At 51.2% G+C, this 14959-nt stretch overlaps 1 protein-coding gene across 2 annotated transcripts in view; it reads left to right on the forward strand.

Annotated features, from left to right (window-relative positions):
• Positions 1–6284: 6284 nt before the first annotated feature.
• The window catches only part of DENND2A (DENN domain containing 2A), a 79192-nt gene continuing 70517 nt past the window's right edge, over positions 6285–14959 (forward strand). For both annotated transcript variants that reach the window (XM_033099098.1, XM_033099099.1), the window contains exon 1: positions 6285–6416. The gene's annotated coding sequence lies outside the window, so the exon portion shown is untranslated. The remainder of the gene's footprint in view (positions 6417–14959) is intronic.

Genomic DNA, 14959 nt, shown 5'->3' on the forward strand with positions numbered 1-14959 from the left:
ATTAATTATCCCCTTCCCATCTTCTTCCTGATTTATTTACCCACCCCGTGCCAAAGGTGTGTGACATAATCTTGTATACCTCTGACTCACCAAAGGGCTTATTCAGGACTTAATTTGAAACCAGAGGCCCTGGGCCTTCGCCCGATAATTAGGAGGAATAACGCGACTCAGTCAAGTCTCTCTGCACCTCTGTTGCTGTGTAAGCTAATTGGGGAAGGGAACCCGACTAAAGCTGTCTAAATTCTCTAGACTTACAGTTATGACTCCGGCAATTAATATCTTTAACAGTAATTAAGAGCAAAATTCTGGAGTTAAATAAGCCTGGCTTCTATTCCCGGCTCTGTTTAACCTGTATAACCTTGGGGACAAGGTACCTCTCCTCTCAGAGCCTTCATTCCTCCCTCACTTGTCAAATGGAGGTAAGAATAGTACCTGCCTCTCGAAGCTGTTGAAAGCAGTAAACCAGAATCTGTGTCACATGCTGAGCCCCACGAGTCAATAAATGTTAGCAAATACCGTTATGGATGGTAGCTGGATAAATGAAAGTTGTGTCTCTTGCTACTTCATGTGACAGATACAAACAGCTTCACAAATTTGGAGGCCACATTATGGAAGTTCTGCCTTAAGGCCTTCGTGGCGCCGCCCTTGCTTGGAAAGCACTGAAGAAGTAGCCTCTGTTTGTTCTCCTTTGGGTGATCTTTGGCTTTTTCCACTGTAGAATCTTCTCCACAACAGAAGCCAGCTAATTACAGTTTCCCATTCTTGGAGCTGTTCTTGCTGGTGTTGTTAACTCGAGTAGCACTAGGTGGCACCATTTGCTTGAAACGTGTGACCAAAGCTTCCTCTGGGTTCCCAGACCCAGCTGAGAAGGAAGGGTGTGGGGGTAGGGGGTTGCACCGGCCCACCTGGCTGTGCTTATCTTTTCACGTGATCCAAATGACAGTGAGGTTAGCATCTCTTATGTAACCTTGTTCCATAGCAGATGCCATGCAGGGCAAGTACTTGTTCAAGACCCTGGGGAAAAGGGTGGGTATATGGAACCGGCTGGCTCGTGGGGGCCCTCAACCTCTGCACACTTGATACTTAGGGCAGGAGAATTCTTTGTTCTGGGGGTGAGGGGGATGTGACGGGGAGAGAAAGCTGTCCTGTGCACCGTCGAATGTTCAGCAGCATCTCTGGCCTCTACCCACAGGATGCCAGAAACACCCCCCTTTCCCAATCGTGACTTTCAAACATGTCTTCAAACATTGCCAAGTGTCTCCTGGGGAGCAAAGTTATCCCTAGATGCGAACCACTAGGTGCAGCTCCTTGTGGAGGACGGTTCTCTGCTGAGATCCTTTCAGCACCCCCCCACACACACACACACACTCACTTTCTTTGGAACGGAATATGAGAGAAGGGAAACCCCTGCACACACCTGCTGCGGTCTCCCCCATTTCGTCCCCCCGTGAACAGGCTCTACACCAATGTGTCACCAGTGGGGACTTGAGCCACCTCCATGAAAACACCTGGGGTGCGTGTGAAAGTGCAGACTCCTGGGCCCCATCCCAGCCCCCCTGCATTAGGGTCCCTATGGGGAAGACTAGATTCTGCTTTTTTTCCCCCAAGTAAGCTGTGGCCTCTGAGAGGCAGGGCAGAGATTTAAGGCCTTTGGAGGTCAAAGGCTGAGATGAGGGCCTGCGTGGATGTCAGCAGTAGCATGAGCCGGCAGGCTTTAAGTCCACGGGTGCAGCGCCCAGCTCCTAAGTTTGTGTGATGAAAATGTTGAAGAGGGTTCTCGCCTCCCTGCTCGGGTCTGAGGAGATCGTCTGGTTGGCCAGGAGATGGGCAGGGAAGGCGTTAAGAAGCAAGGTGTGGGAGCCTCGAGTCCTCAGCATGGGCCAGAGCCGCCGATTGTGTTCTGGAATCACGGTGAACAGGAAGAGCTGGAACCGCTTCGACATCAACATTTGTGCCTCAAAAAAAGAACTGAAATCACCACAGTCGTGTTCCCTTCCTGAATGTTCAGCTGGGTCTCCCAAAAGGAACAGAAAGGAATGGAAGCATAGAGGGGCATCTGGCATTGCAGGCCTCACACTTGAGACTTTGCCGAATGGTGAATGCTGCAGGATGTCCATGACGTTGTCTCTGCTTTTGTCACCAACACCCCAATCCTTGTAAAATTATAAATGCTTTAATTCTTTGTGGAAGAAATGACCCTGCAAAGTAAGGTAGGGGCAAAGTGAAACAGATGGTTCTTAGGCAAAAAATTATGTTACTGTGGTATTTGCCAATTTGGTGATCCTTTGAGATTCCCTGACAAATGTCAGAGGTCTGTGGTGATAAATGCCACTTACTCCACAGCACCCCCTAGTGGGCCCCACAGCTGCCCCTGTCCCAGCCTCAGCACGGGAGGTAGAAGGTGGGAGAACACCCCAAGAGGGGGAGGGGAGACAAAGTGATGGCAGGAAAAGACAGACCCTCAAAAGCCCAGGGAGGACGAAGGATCCCTGGAGCCCTCAGACTGGGCCCCGCTCCCCTTCCCTTGGGTGGCCTGTGCTGCCCCCTCCCTTCCTCTTCCATCCCACACCTCCTGGATGACTTTTGATTGGGACCAAGAACAAACCAAGGCTGGGTTTGAGGTTTGTGTGGGATGCTTGGCTTGGTTTCGTTTCCTCAGAGGGAGCCAGCAGAGGGTTGTAATGGGAGGGAAAGGAACTCATGTCCAGCCTTTCAAGGCAGGGAGATTGGGCCAAGGATGGGACTGGCAACGGAGTAAGAGTGGCAGGAGGACGCCGGCCTCCCGAGGAGGGAAGAAGTTGGATGCCATGAAAGACTGAAGGGGAGCCCTGCTGCTGGCCCCAGTGACTCAGCGAGCTCAGGTCCACACTCAGGCCGGTCAGAAGGAGGAGGAGGATCTTCTCCACGGGCAGGTCAAGGTGACTTTTCCTTGCGGAAATAAGTTCCTTTCTTGCTCTACCTCATCCGAATATCATGAGCCTAAGCATAGATAAATGATTCCTCTCACCATGCCAGCATTCTAGATAAAATAATAATAATAATAACATAACCGAACCCCTCATCCATCATCTACTGTGTGCATACCTTTCAGCTATGCACTGGCAGGCAGGTGGCAATGAGATTGGAGCAGGTTGCTGTCAAGGGACTGAGAAGGAATGAATAAGTGAGGCAAACACGGCTGCCTGATCTCCAGGGAGTGGGGAGTCAGACATGTCACAAGGAACTGCACTGCCTGTGCCCTCCACAGTAGGGCACATAACAGGGACATAGACTGAATGCCGATCCAGAAATCCCTCCAGAGCCAGTGAGGGGTCCTGGGCACAGTCATTGCCCTCAGGAAACCTGGTGTAACAGAAAGAATGTGGCTGGAGCCAGACAGGCCTGGGCCTTTGTGACCTCAAATAAGGCACATAACCTCCTGGAACTTGGTTTTCCCACCCATAAAATGGTAGGCGTAATATTTAATTGCTCAGGCGCGTGGGGAGGATTACATGACGTGACATATGGAAAGTGCCTGGAATTGAAAAGATGCTCAGTAAATGTTTAGCATCCAAGAAGAATTTAAGTGGAAATTAAATAATTTTTGGAGAGATGTTCAAAGGCTCCTTCTCAGGCTCTCTCCCTGTCCTAACCAGGCCTGGCCTCTCCCATCCCTTGGTCTGTTTCACTTGGCTAGTAGCTGAGATGAAGTGGGTTCTGTGCGGCTGGCCAGGCTCTGGCAGAGGCCCTGGACCTAAAAGGGGTAGGGGAGAGGGAAGCTCAGCTCCGATGGGGGAGCTGCTCCCCCCTCTTGAACCCTGAGCACACTTGTGCTCGCAGAGACTAGGAAATAAGTAACAAACAGACGCTAACCGAGAGCGCCCCCCACGGCCAGGCCCAGAACAACACCCTTTACTTGCTCTGCTTTAATCCCCACCGCACGACGGTCAGGTGTATAACGGTTGCTGTTTCCACCTTACAGATGAAGACACTGAGGGTTAGAGGAGAAGCAACCTGCTGCAGAGCTGGATTCGGCCTTCCGAGCCAGAGCCCTTGGTCCTCAACAGGAAGCTGAAGGAAGAGGAGCGCGGGGGGGGGGGGGGGGAGGGAAAGGGGGGGGTAAAGATGCTCTGCAGCGCTCCATAGCTGTGTAAGGTGGAAAAGGCAGGATTTAAAATCAACTCTTTCCCCCTTCTCCCACCTGCACCTTTCCTGACTTGAGGCCAGGTGCTATCTCCTACCCTGCTTCTCACCTGCCACCGTGGAGAGAAACAGGACAGACAGGGAGGGCCGGGTGTCAGGAGCTGGGAGAAGAGAGGACCACTGAGAGGGTCTTCCAGGCTCCAGTGCAGAGTGCCCACCTTAGAGGTAGAAAACCAGGGCTTGGGAACGACCAGGGGTAGCGTCAGCAGGAGCAGGGCCACATAGGAAAGGAGGGAAGGGAGCCATGTGTGAGCCCCCTGCCATGGCCACAAAGCCATTGGATGACCCAAGGATGGAGCAACCAACCCTGAGGAGTGCTGGGCTGGGATAGGGGACAGGCAGGCAGGGATGGAAACTTGCATCCCACATCAGGCACCCACATAGCTCATCAGAGGCTGACCGGATGAACTGAGGCAGGAATATTTTTCTAAAACAAGCTAGTGTCCAGAACTCTCAGAGATGAAGGAACGGCCGCCTGCCACCTAGGAACTGTCACCAAGGGGCTCCCCAGCCTCCTCTATGGCCTACCTACCTGAGCTGTGACTAGCAATTTGGAAGCCACAGCATCGTAGGCAACCGGCCCATTTTGTGCATGGGTTGGGGGAGGCAGCCAGCTGGGCTCTCAGCTCAGTTGTTCTCCATCTGGCATTTTCTCCACTTTGTCAGTTTGCCTCCTGACACCCCAGGACCCTGGGAATAATTAACCCTCAAGAAGCCAAGTCTCTGGTGTTTTAGTAGAAAGTGAAATTGTATTGAATGATGCATCAGCAAACGAGACAACAATTTAAACGCTTACACTTTAAAAGAAAATGCTTACACCCTGCAGATTTGTATTCTAAAAGTTGACAGAGTTTAGTTGAAATGGGTATGGCAATGAAGGAGTTTAAGGAGCTTTAACAAGTCCTAGCCAAGCTTCAGAAATCTGACAAAAGGAGCAAAACCCTCTGCTAAGGAGACAGAGCTTTGTCCCTGTGACTTTGACATCTGAGTAAATCCTTCAGATCTCAGGCCCCCGGGCGGTAGAGACGGCCTAGGCAGTACCTAATGTTCCTCACGTTCTGCAATACTTCATTTCTCTTTTTTCTCCCTCTCTCCTGCACACACCCCTTTTGTGGATTGGTAGGCTAAGCCTCCCTCTCCCTTTTTTCCCCTCCCTTACTCTTCAGGCCCCTCCTTCTAGGGACCCCTGAGCTAAAGACAAGAAATGACTCCTCCTGGTATGGAGATGGGCTTGGAGCCTTCCCTCCACACCCATAAATCATCACTGCCAGGTCCGTCTCCCTTCCATCAGGAAACTCTGCTCAGAAACCTTCCGTCCCCCCTGCCCCCCACCATTGTCCTCACCATAAAACGCTCAGAGCATTTTCAGTATACTTATGTGGCAGTTCTAAATCATGCGATCTGTGTTCCTTCGTTTTTTGTCCTAGTAAGTGGGGGTAGCGAGCGCGCTATAAAGTCTTTTCCTCCCGGAAGCTTTTCCTGCCCGCCCTCCGCCCCCCGCGCCGGGTTTGGGAGCCCTCGTGCTCCGCGCCTTGGGCCCCTGGGCTTTCCTTCTGTGTGTGTCCTGGTTGTCAGTGGCCGAGCCAGACTGCAAGCTGCAAGGGACAAAGTGCCGCCCAGCGTGTCCCAGCACTCACCAACGCGGTAAACGACCGAAGGGAACTGAAGGCAGGGAGTGCGGACCCCACCTCCGGTCTCAGCCCGGGGCTGAGCGCATCGCGCGAATAAGTCCCGGGCCTGGTGGGGACGGAGAATGCCACTCGGTGGTCTCCAGCAAAGAAAGGGTTAAGCCACCCATTTCCCCACCCCCCAAAAGAAGGCGAGGGGAAGAGTCCGGCAGAAGGTCCTGTTTACTGGAGCTGCTCGAGTCCGCGCGGCCCTGGGAGAGGCGTTGCCGTGGCAACGGGCCGGGCGCCCGCCAGCTGCAGATGAGCTCACTGGAGCGGCGGGCGGGGAGCGGCGGGTGGGGGTCGGCGGGCGCGCGGCCGGCGCTGAGCCGCGGTGCCGCCGCCGAGAGGACCTGGCCCGCCTTGCACTCGCCCACAGCGCCAGCGGGGCGGCGGGGACGCGAGCGCGGCGCGCGCGGCTCGCCGGGCGCCGGGAGAGGCCGGGCAGACACCAGGACGGAGGGCTGCCGGCCATGGCGCCCGCGGCCCCCTCCGCCTGCAGCCCCCGCCCGCCCGGGCGCCCCCAAACTGCGCCCCGGAGCCCGCGGAGCCGCTGCCCGCCTGGAGGTAAGGGCCGGGCGGGGAGACGGAGAAGGGGGTGCGTGGGGAACCGTGGGAGGGACGCGCGGGGGGACCGAGACCGTGGAGGGGACGCGCTGGGGAACCGAGACCGTGGAGAGGACGCGCCGGGGGGAAGGGAGGAGACAACCCGGAGCTGGGAAGTGGCTCTTTGCAGACCGCAGACTGGGTTTCCCGTATGCGGACGTGGGGACCGCGGCGCTTCAGCCCGACCTGCGGGACGTGAGCAAAGTCGTGCGTCCGCGCTCGGTCCCAGGGGGCGTGAGTGTGTGTGTGCCTGACTGTGGTCAGAATTTGCAGTCTTGGGAAAGCAAAAAGGTAGAGACGATGGAGTGCTCTTCTTTCTGCCCCTTTTCCCCTAAGAATGGAGTCTGGAGCCCAGGGGGAGTCTCGTCACACAGGATGTCATGGTATTTAGGAGGGCCACGGAGAACTAGATTCAAACCCCGGAGGACAGCCAGACTTCTGAGGGAATCCTGGCCTTGGGACTGTGGGGAAGCTGGGCTGTCCCCCGCCCCAGGAGTACAGAGTGGGGCAAGCCAAGTGCAGCGACTCCACTGTAACCAGCTGGTAGTGGGGAGGGGAGCTGGTGGACTCTAGCTGGTGTTGAGATGTACCTAAGAGCTGTGACTTGGCTAATGGTCCAAATTACACGGGTAATAATGGTCCCGGGTGATGGGGTTATAACAGACATTCTCCAGTCATTTTGTTACTACACTCTCACACCCTCCCTGGTCACTACATAAGAGGAAAGAACAAAATCCTTTCTGCTTGCATTATCAAATATTAAACACACCAGAGGAGTGGATTAGAAAATCTTTAGGGTGGCTGCCTAGGATGGAGCAGAATCCTTCCAGAAGTCAAGGGCAAACAGGGACTGTTTTTGAGGAAGGGTCGTGGAGCAGCTGGCCTCCAGTCCTTTTGTTCCAGGAGATTTGAACTGTGTCTGTGTCATGTATTTATTGACTTACAGTTCCTTGTGCTAGGCTTTAGGAACAGTGATGAATAAGATAGCTCCCTTCCTTCCAGGAACTCACCATCCTAGATAGTCAAACAAAACATTAAAACCAGTCCTGGTCTGGCCTGATGGTGAGTGCTGCACGCTAGAGGAACCCAGAGCAGGGCCAACCAGCCCCGGAGAGGCCCACAGAGAAGGTAACTGCTGGGGCCAAGCGCTGAAAACCTTGCCACCAAGAAAACAAAGTAGGAAGGTTGTTTTAGGCTGAGGGAACAGCATGTGCAAAATCACCCAGAGGGAGGGAGGGGGACGAGTAAGTGTGGGAGAATCCATGGTTGAACTGCGCTCAGAGAGGCAAGGAGAATCTCACTGAAGCAGGAGTAATGGGATAGGATCCGCTTGGTGTCTTAGAAAGCTCTCCTCTGGAGCAGAAGAGTGGGGCCTGGTAGTACCCAGGCCGGAATTACTGAGCACAGGATGACGGCAATGATGAGGTGTGATGGGAAGATCCCAGAGATAAAGAGGTAGAACCTAGTGACTGGCCTGGGCACAGAGTGAGACAACTTAGGCTAAAACTAAGTGCAAAGAAACTCAGGAGAAAGCAAAGCAACAGGAGTGGATGTTTTGAATGGCCTGAATTTAGCAGATTACAACACTTGGACAATGAATTTGGCTCTACATTTTCTGGCAGCTTAGAGACAAACAAAACTACACTGGATCGCATAGTTTGGGATTTTGGACAACAGAAAGCATACAGATTCATTTTCGAAACAAAACTTTTCCTGGAATTGAACTCAACTGAGAATTTGTCATGTGAATCTTTGCGTAAAAACTGCAGAGTGACATAGAAAAAAAAATGCTCCTTGTCTGTGTTACCAAAGATGGGGAGATAAAACTCCACATGACCGTCTTCCTGTTATCACCTGGGAACATATTGCGTTTCTGAGAGGGACTGAATGTTAGCTCAGGCTTCTGAGCAGTCATGGCACTGGGGGCCCGGGAATCCTATATGGAGGAGCCTGTCAAATGCAGAAAGAGGTGATTCCTCCTTGGAGGAATACAGAGAACAAAGCACCCAGGTTGCCCAACCCTGAAGGGTGAAGCAGGCACATGGTAGTGTGGTGCACGGGTTGGTGGGCCGAGACTCTGGTCTGGAGAAGGGGCCAGGTAGGGCAGAGCATGCTGGGAAAGAGGGCATCCGGAAACCCTGACTAAAGGGAAACAGAGAGAGTGGGAACAGCATTCGAGGATTCCGGTCCAACAGGCGAGTCCACTTCCCCAGTGGTCTAGGTCTTTCTGCCCTCAGACCTGACAATAAGCCTGCTTCTAGGGGGTGGGGAAAGGGGGTGGGACTCAAGAACCCAGAGATGCACTCAGAGGCCAGGGAGGGCGGGAACCGTGTTTGCTGCAACACAAAGAATGTTGCAGACAAGCAAGGAGAGCTGAGAGCTGAGAGGGTCTGCAGACTCAGCCACAGTGTCCCAGCCAGGCCCTTCCCTGTGGGTTCTGCAGAAGGGACAGAACCTGCAGCATCCATATAGCAACGCATTCCTAATGTGCCCTTACAGTCTAAACCATTTCTTGCCAACTCTAGAGGTCTTCAGTTAACATTGAGGAGCTGGGAGAGCCTCCTGTCCACCCCACCCTGTTTAACTTGGGGTGCACATTAGGATGCACAGTTAAGCGCCCAGAAACAACTGTTGCGTAGGCGCCACCCAGACCGATGAAGTCGAAATCTCTGAGAATGAGATCTGCGCATCAGTATTTTTTTAAAGGTCCCAGGTGATTTTAAGGTATAGCCAAGGTTGAGAGTGGCTGCTTTAACAATCACCTAGAGGGCTCATTAGAGCAGGGGATAAAAACTGTAGGTTCCAAAAGCAAGGACCCCAAAGAATTTAAAATTAGAAGCCTGTTACTCATAATGAAATCAACTGGCTAGTCGGCCTTCAATATCAAGATCTAAAGCCATCTTGAACAGGTAGAGATGAGGAGGCTGGTAACAAACACATTTTATGTGAAGGGGTGTGTGTGTGTATGTGTAGCATTTTTTTAACAGAAACTCTAAAAGCATAATTACAAGGCTTCTGCAGTTACATCGGTCTGGTCTGATACTACTGTGTTTCCCCGAAAATAAGACCCAGCCGGACAATCAGGTCTAATGCGTCTTTTGGAGCAAAAATGAATATAAGACCCGGTCTTATAGTAAAATAAAGACCAATAAAATAAGACCGGGTCTTATATAATATAATACCAGGTCTTATATTCACTTATTCACTTATTCACTGCATTCACTTATATGCGTCCAGAAGACGCATTAGACCTGATTGTCCGGCTAGGTCTTATTTTCGGGGAAACATGGTATTGTATGCAGTGCTGCACGTTAGCCCAAACTGAGAAGTTTGCACCTTTTCCTTTTCACCTGAAACCTTTCTTGAGTGCTGAGCCTTGGACCCATGGGTTCTTTCTACTTCCCTTTTGATATTCAAGTGTATTTGTTCTCTGACCTATGTCTTCTAAATTGGAAAGAAGCTCGGAGAATTTCTTTGCAATTTCACATGCATAAAGTCTCAAACGAAAGGAATGAATCTCTAAGGGTTGAATTTCAGCAACTCTGACAAAATCATAGGGAAGCTATATTGAGGTTCAATGGCCTTCCCAACAACCCTCAAATACACCTTGCAGGCAGTTGCTTCTTTTCTTACGGGCAAAGTTAACCCATCCTCCCCACCCCCACCCCCCATCTCTGGAACCCCAGCTCCTTCCTTTTTTGCTTCCTGAAGGCCCATGGAATATCTCACAGGTACTCACAAGTGACCACAGCTGATCCCTGCTTGTACCTTATGTCACGCACAGTCTGCTGTGTCCACGCATGGACCCTTCTTCCTTCACCAGAACCAGAAGGCCTCCAGACGTACCCCAGGCCCCCTTTGAATCTCCCTCATGGCTACCTAACAGAGGATTGATAGGAATATCTGCCCCTTTAATTACGGTGCCTGGAACTGAGGCAAGCGATTAACTCAGTTCTCTACACTTGATGTCCAAAAGAGCAATATATCAGGAAGCCAAAGTCACACCATCTTTTTTACCCTTGTGTTAAAATCATTGTCTGATTTGGGCAAAAATTTGGCCCCACCATCAGTTTGCCTAGAAGTTAGGCTCTTTACCAGCTGGAGCCCAGAATTGCTTTGTCTTTGGCTTCCTGTTGGCACTTTGTCCTGGGCCAGCAGCAGGCTGAAAGTGTGGTAAGCCCGAGACCCCCTTTTCTAACTGGCTGAACTACTGAAAACTGCGTTATCAGTCTTTCCCCTGGCCTCAGTGAAGGAAGGGGTTGAGTCCTTCTCGCAGCAAGCTTCAGAAACAGGTTAGCTTCCCTCGGTGGTGGGGAACCCGGAGCTTCCATGCTCCCCTCCAGAAGGAAATGAGAGCAGATGGAGCCGGAGAGTGGGGTCAGGATGGGAAGCTGTGACCTTGCCGTTTACATTCTTCCACTGTGCCCAGGTCTCCGTGGGCTTCGTGTCTTATCAGGAGGACTTGTCAGTTCAAGCAGAATATCAAATGCATTTTGTTGTTTTATTTTCTTAAAAGGTACACTTAGGATTTTTAAAATTACTTCTGTATACGTACTTCTATATATACAAATATATTTATATGTAAACTGAAAGTTATGTCTGTGGTATACATACAAAGAATAAAATGAGAGTTTACCTCATACTTTCTCCCTTCTCAGAGGTAAATCCTCCTAGGCCTTTTTTTTCTTTGCATGTATTATATTATGTTGGTTTATTTTTCACAAAAATGGAAGCATGCTATCATAATTGAACAGTATTTTGTGAGGGTAATTCTCTGCAATGCATACATAGTCCTCTCCTTAACAGCTGCCTGGCGTTCCTTTGTATAGATTGATTTCCTTTGGTTAACAAATTATCTCCTTAGGAGCAATTGGTTGTTTCTTATTTTAGCCCCCACAATACTTACCTGCACTCGTCCCGTTATTTCTGTAAGATAAATTCCTAGAAGTGGAATTGCTGGATTGAAATAGATTTCAAAGCCAACCGCACCTTGTGGCCACCCCAGTAATGGCTGGGATTTGGAGAAGTCCATCCGGCCTCCCTGCTGGTCCAGGTGCTTTGATGTAGGCAGTCGTGATTCGTTCCATCCCCTTGCCTCCACGCTCTCCGGCTTTCCTTAGTCCCTTGGAGGAGAACCTGAGCCTGAGGAAGGAAGCGGGGTCAGGTGGGTACCCGGTACTGCGTGTGAACTTCTCGTCCCCACTACATGAGTCAGAGGAGATGGGTATTACTGTCCCTGCCACCACAGCTCACCATGGAAAAAATAATAACTGACTGCTTTTTCCTGGTAAATTGGAACCATTAAAACAGGATGCTTCTATAATTCTGTGCTTCTCATGTCCCTGGGATATACAGGCCCAAGCTCCCCCCATGACGAAGCACAGCCATTTGTATGGGATCATGCAGCAAATCAGGATTAAAACTGACCTCACATGGTCAGCCGAGAACTTAGGGGAGAAGACGTAGAGCTCGGATCTGGTCACTGGACAGGAGTGATAGGCAGCGTGAGACGTAGAACTTGCACCCCCTGCAGCTGGAGGGGGACCAGCTCCTCAGCCCCAGATTGGTCAGGGTGGTGGCCGGAAAGGCCCCGAACCTTCCCACAGCAGCTGGCTGGTGCTCAGGCTTCTGCAAGCCGTGTCTCCAGCTCTCGGGGGCTGAGAGCGATTCTCTACTTCGAACTCTCAGCTGTCGGTAAGCTTGGTTCAGATTTGGAATGAAGTGTGTGGTCATCCAACCCCAAGTATGACGCCCTGGCATCTTGTGGTGACTGACATCCTTTCCATCTGGTCCATGTCATTGTCTGTTTGTGACAGTCACCAGACATCCACAAGCTCCCAGGACATCAAAAAGGGGCCAGGGCCCTCTGTTTACCCTCCAGCTGCACTGATGCCTGTCACCGGGTGGGAAAATGTCAGGCTGCTTGGTCCTCCCAACACAATGGGGCTTGGCGAGTATAGCACTACGCGGACAGGCCCGAGAGAGCTCTTATCCCAGGTCTCCTCTCACCGGAACACAGGATGCCACGCTCCCTGGCCTGGGACAGAGGAAAGAGATGGGGAAAGGGTCAGAGGGGCTGCTGCCAGGCACACACACAGCCATGGGTCCAGGCTGCAGTTCATTGGAGGAAAACAGAAGAACAATGCTGCTTTCAGGAAGAGGAGACAGAGTAGCTGGAAGAGCCCCCTGAGGCAGGTCTACAGGCTCCTCCCCAGGTCCCTGAAATCTGGCTTCCATCCCTAACCTCCACCCCTCACCACCTGCCCAGCCCTCCCCGGTGACTAATGCTGCCTCCCCTGGCCAGTTTGCCGTTCTCACCGTCCTCGCGCTCCCTAAGGTATGGGCATGCCTGACCCAGATCAAGGGTGATGTAGAACGGGCACTGACACATCTGTGCCGCTCGTCAAAATGCTGAAATGCTTCTGTGCAGGTTGGTAAACAATCGCTGCCCTGAGCCCTAGAGTGGCCCACATTCCTGGGACACCCCCCCCCCAGACCTCCCAGCCAGATCCAGCCATGAAAGGATTAACAATAAGGCCATGCTGACTGGTGGGTGTCCAGAGCCCCACCTTTGTTAAGCATTTTGAGTATTGCCTCCTCATCTGAGACACCATATTGTTTTGGTTGTCCTAATTGTCTTTGGGGGGAAAAAAAGAGAGATCTTCACTGCTTCCCTTTCTTCTCATTCAACAAGTATTTATACCACACCCATAGCAGACCAGGATCCAGGTTAGACACTGAAGAGAAATACGAAGAAGCCCAATGCCTGTGTGCAGCCCTCAGACCTCACCGGCTAGTTGGAAGGCCCAGATAAAGAAACGTAAAGAGAAATGGAGGCAAGAGTTGAGTAACGAGGGCAATGTAAGAATAACCCCATGTCTCAGTTCTTGACTCTCTTCTTCACCTCCTCTTTTAGAGAACTCACTCATGCTCTCAGATTCTCTGGCTCCCTCCCAAATTGACATTTCCCGGGTGGTTCTTTCACCAGACCCTGAGATCTTTACCTCTGGCCGCCCACTCTCCCTGTCTCCTCTTTAACCTTACCGTGTCGGAAAGACCTAAGGTCTAAGCATATCTTCATTGTGTATCCTCTTGATTTTCCAAGGGTAGCAAACCTTAACTCCTTTCTTGCCGAACATCCCCAAGCCTAGTCATCCAACCCTTTCCATCTTCTCCTTATGGTTCCCCACCCATCACATGTTTCAGCACCCCAATCCCCCCAGTCATTCTGTCCTGGGCAGGAACACCCCTCCTTTTCTTCATGCTCTTGCCTCACCTTGCACGCTTTCTCCTTCCCAAGGTAGCTTTTAAGGGCAATCAGACCCTACTTTGAAGCAGTCTATGACTTCCCCAGTCTACGAATTCCTCCAGTTTACCTTTGTTTCATAACATTTACCATTCCTGTAGTTCAGTTTAGTCCTTAAACCCGTCTCACACGGTGACTTTTGTTAAACGTGTGTCAGTTTGTCTTGAGCATTTGCAATCTTTTATTGCCGTTTGGTTGCTTGGGTTTTGTCCATGTCCGAAACACCCAAACCTGTAGAGAATTTTTGTAAGAGTTTACTTGAGGACAGCTGCTGGGAAGCAAGATCTCAAAGGCTTCCGCAAAATGACAGTTTTGCAACTTGTATGCATTTGAAATTAAGGAGAGCGGTTGTAAGGAAGATTACATAAATGAAGGTGGGAGAAAGCAAGGCAGAGATTGGATTACAGGATAGTTAACGAGATTATGTGCTCTCTGGACGGTGGTTATCTGAAAGGTGAATTAACTGGAAGCATGAAAACAATGGGCAGGGCTTGCCTAAGGCAAAGATAAACATTTTACTGAAGAACTTACAGGCCTGGGGTGTGACTCCCCATCATGACCTGCCCAGTTAGGGATTTATGATCAGATCACCCTGTGAGGTTAGTCTCCACAGAACCCCTATTTCGTCCACAGTTTGTGTCTTTTCTCCCTAACTCTAGGGCAGGGACCCCATATTCGTGTATGACAACGGCACCTCGGCAGAGTACTGCATTCAGCTCGTCGCTTATCTTATTAATTAATTTCAAATCCGTCTGTGGTGGCTTAGATTAGCTGACTCAAATCCTAAGGGAAAGACCACTTTTTGTATCTCCCAACCTAGCTAAGTTAAAAAACAAACACATTTCCAGGCATCTCACAACTTCCAGCACAGAATGCCAGGCCAGTATAGTAAACAAACAGAAACAGGGCTTCAGGCTGTTAGGAGCCGAAAACAGGAGGGGAGGGAAGTGAGGATGAGCAGGCTGCTGGTCGGGGGAAGAGGGGTGCTCCTCACTGTCACATCTGCCCTAGTGTACCCTGGATTCCACGGAAAGGGAAGAGGGTCAGCTCTCCTCCCGATTTCAAAACCACCGTTTACAGATTACGTGGTAACAGCAATTAGGTGTTTGAGAGCGTTTTACAGCTTTAGCACACAAGCAAACAGTGCAGGCCTGGTAAGCAGCCTTGCAGAGGAGGTGAGGAAGTGTTGGTATTATTA

Source organism: Rhinolophus ferrumequinum, chromosome 26 (genome assembly GCF_004115265.2).
Source record: "Rhinolophus ferrumequinum isolate MPI-CBG mRhiFer1 chromosome 26, mRhiFer1_v1.p, whole genome shotgun sequence".
NCBI lineage: Eukaryota > Metazoa > Chordata > Mammalia > Chiroptera > Rhinolophidae > Rhinolophus > Rhinolophus ferrumequinum.